We start from the raw sequence: 3,834 nt of genomic DNA, 5'->3' as shown, positions 1-3,834 counted from the left end.
AATTTTTTTTTTTACCTCATTAACTTACTACTACTAGTAGTATTAATAAACCACTGTTTCATTCCCTCTTTAGAAGATACTTGCAAACATTGTCAAGTAAACTTGGAAAACGGCACCGAAATTCTGCTTCAACATTGCAAGATATGCCCTAGCGATATCAGGGAAATCAATGCAACAAGTCGTTATGTTTGTTTCAAATGTGACTATCATACCCCGTATTCCGTTACAATGAGAAGACATATCCGAGCTCACATTGGAGATAGACCATATAAGTGTTCCTATTGTCAATATTGCAGCAACCAAAGAGCTAACCTACTATCTCATCTGAAGTTCAAACATTCTAGTGAAAATAGCAAGAGAATTTCTCGACCCAAATATTTACTTAACGAGGATGGAATTCAAGAAATAATAGACGAAAGTCCTAACAAAGCTAAAATGATAATCTGTAGAAGACCAACGAAAAAGAGAACGAAAAGCGACGAGCAATTGCGTTTTAAAAAAATTAGGGTAAAAAACTTAAAATTACTGATTGAGAGGGCTTAAATGACTTCCACACTCTCAGACCAAGAAAATGAAGGCGATCGAGTTCATGTGCCGTTGACAGATTGAATCTGACAAAATAGAGACCCTTTATATATTCAAAATAATATTAACCAATTTTGTAGTACCTACTTGTTTTTGTGTTTTTCTAATTATACTTGTATTCAGTTAGATTAGATCCTGTTATTCTATGTTGATATCGCCCTATTAATTATTATTTATACTGCCGTCCAAAACACCGAGGTAAATAAATTAAGCTCAGTTCAAAATACGTACCTATACTGTACTGATTTTTTTTTTCTTTACCAACAACACTTATTTTAAACTTTTCAGAGTTGCTGTCGTGTTTTCATTGTTCACAAACCTTGCTAAGTGATTTGTCATGTTTAGTAGAACATTCTAAAGAGTGCAAAGGAAACACAAAGGTCAGAGGTAAAAAACAATACATTTGTTACAAATGCATCTACGTGACTAACAGTTTGGGACACATTAAGAGACACGTAACGAGTCACGTTAGGCAGAAACCATTTAAATGTTTGTATTGCAATGTAAATGCTGAAAAAAGAGAAGACATTTTCAATCACATGCACGCTGTCCATCTGCATAGAAAATTCGAGGACACACCACTTGATAGCAAGCCGTTTGAAGAAGAGGAAGAAGTAGAGGTTAAGCCAGATATTAACAGCATTAAAATAGAAAAGATGTAGAATTTAATGTATTGGTGCTATTTATTATTACTATTATTATTAGAATTCGGAGATTTGTGTAAATTAGATATTGTAGCTTTAGGTCCTAAATAGGCCTCTGTGAAATTTTGACTTGGGGCGGAGTGCTACCGCGCTTCTTAATATGGTATTTTTCGTGTTGAATAAGATAGATAGATAAATTTATATGTAAGTACTTACATACATAGTATATGTATTATGTATAAGTATAGTTTTTTAAGTACATTATACTTATTTAAAAAAAAAATCTTTACTTTTTTATCATGTAAATAATAATGTATCTGTAGCTTTAACGCATACGTGCACACTGTTTGTGATAGTTTCCATTTATTTACACACAATTTATTATTTATAAGATTGATACATACAATATTAAATATCTTGCAATACATTTTGACAGTAATATGAAAAATTTTGACAGTAATATAAAATTTGTTTGTTTTACCAAGTGTCGTTCACAATATACATACAGGGTGTTAAAAAAAAGTTGCCACCCCTGAAAACTCGAGAACCGTTTGGAATTCGAAAAAATCCTAAAACACGTATCTTTTTATTTTTAAGGGGAACCTATTTTAAGGGGATCTCAATTTTTCGGTACTATCAGGGGCGGCCCCAGAGAAGTTAGCTTTAAAATCTTAAACAGGAACCCCTGTTTGTGATACATCATATCAAAGGTATTACAAAACGTAGTACCTTGGTATAAATTTGAGCTCAATCTAACAACCAGGGTCAGAGCTATGGCCTTTTAAAATTTTCATTTTCCCATGTTCTCTCGCCAATAGGGAAAGCACCAAAAATGGGAAATTTAAAGTTGACCCCCCTGGGGCCGCCCCTGATAGTGACGAAAAATTGAGATCCCCTTAAAATAGGTTCCCCTTGAAAATGAAGAAATACGTGTTTTAGGATTTTTCCGAACTCCAAACGGTTCTCGAGTTTTCAGGGGTGGCAACTAAAATTTTTAAACACCCTGTATACGTAAGTTAACGTACTTATTTATTTAAAATTAGCCTTAAGGCATGGCCGTTCATGTCACTCATCCAACACCCTGTATACGTAAGTTAACGTACTTATTTATTTAAAATTAGCCTTAAGGCATGGCCGTTCATGTCACTCATCCATTTAGTCGTCTTGCTCGGCGTAGCTTAACAAAAACGAACCGGAAAATAGCCTATAAGCTTCACGGGAGTGCAAGAAATAAGTTGACATAGTTTCATAGCAATCGGATGAGCGGTTTGGCCAGGCATAAAGTTCAAACAAACACACACACAAACATTCATTTTTAGCCCGTCCTTCCTTTATTATTACGATAGTAATGAACAAGCTGGGTCCGTCCCTCCGGGAATTTTTTCGCTCCGAGGGCTTCGCGCGATTGTGCATGCGGTCGCGCTTCGTGCACCCGGGGCTTCGCAAGGTTGTGCATGCGGTCGCGCTTCGCGCTCCCTATTACTACATAATATATGTACCTATCTACATACTTTCATGTAATGATTTAAAATCAAGACTAGAGTTCGTTCTCCCTTTATTCCCAATATAATATTTAAGTCTCCCATCCATTTATTGCCCTTGCTCGGCGTAGCTTAACATAGATAACGCTAAAACCGGTCTTAAATTAACGACTGAAGTGTTATCTAAAACTTTATATATCAAATTAAAGGTCTTTTTACCAAGAACACGAAAGTGTTAGTGCAAATTTTGTCCCGAAAAACATAAAGTCAAAAAAACTGGTTTTTGGGGGATTTTTTTCACATTTTTTCTCGCAAATGAGCTCTGATCTTGAAAATTGTCGCGACGACCTATGAACTCAAAGCGAGAAAGTTTTAGATACCAAAAAAACTGGTTTTTGGGGGATTTTTTTTCACATTTTTTCTCGCAAATGAGCTCTGATCTTGAAAATTGTCGCGACGACCTATGAACTCAAAGCGAGAAAGTTTTAGATAACACTTCAGTCGTTATTTTAAGACCGGTTTTAGCGTCACCTTTGTTAAGCCACGCCGAGCAAGGCCAATAAATGGATGGGTGACTTAAACCTTATTTTGGGAATAAAGGGAGAACGGGCTGTAGTCTTGATTTTAAATCATTACATGAAAGTAAAATCAAATCAATAATACTGGTAATAATAAACTGAATATTGAACAAATTAAGTAGGTACATAGGTACTGATTTTCTTTAAAACTACGGGCTAAAAAATTCCCGGAGGGACGGGCCCAGCTTGTTATATTCTCTTTTTCCTCCTCTTCCTCCTCCTCTGTGTAAAGCTCCGCTTTCAGTCACAATCATATGAATTCAGCGTACGAGCTAAAAAATTCCCGGAGGGACGGGCCCAGCTTGTTATCTAATTAATAAATGGTTAATCATAATAACAGTACATGAGTACTGGTGGAGGACTAGCTTAAAATGTAATATTATTGTAATATGAATTAATAATAAATATTATGAAGCTAAAAAATTCCCGGAGGGACGGGCCCAGCTTGTTATATAATTAATAAATGGATAATCATAATAACAGTACATGAGTACTGGTGGAGGACTAGCTTAAAATGTAATATTATTGTAATATGAATTAATAATA

The sequence above is a fragment of the Diaphorina citri genome, unplaced genomic scaffold, assembly GCF_000475195.1.
Source record: "Diaphorina citri unplaced genomic scaffold, Diaci psyllid genome assembly version 1.1 scaffold2071, whole genome shotgun sequence".
In the NCBI taxonomy this organism is placed as follows: Eukaryota; Metazoa; Arthropoda; class Insecta; order Hemiptera; family Psyllidae; genus Diaphorina; species Diaphorina citri.
This window is presented reverse-complemented; position numbering follows the sequence as displayed.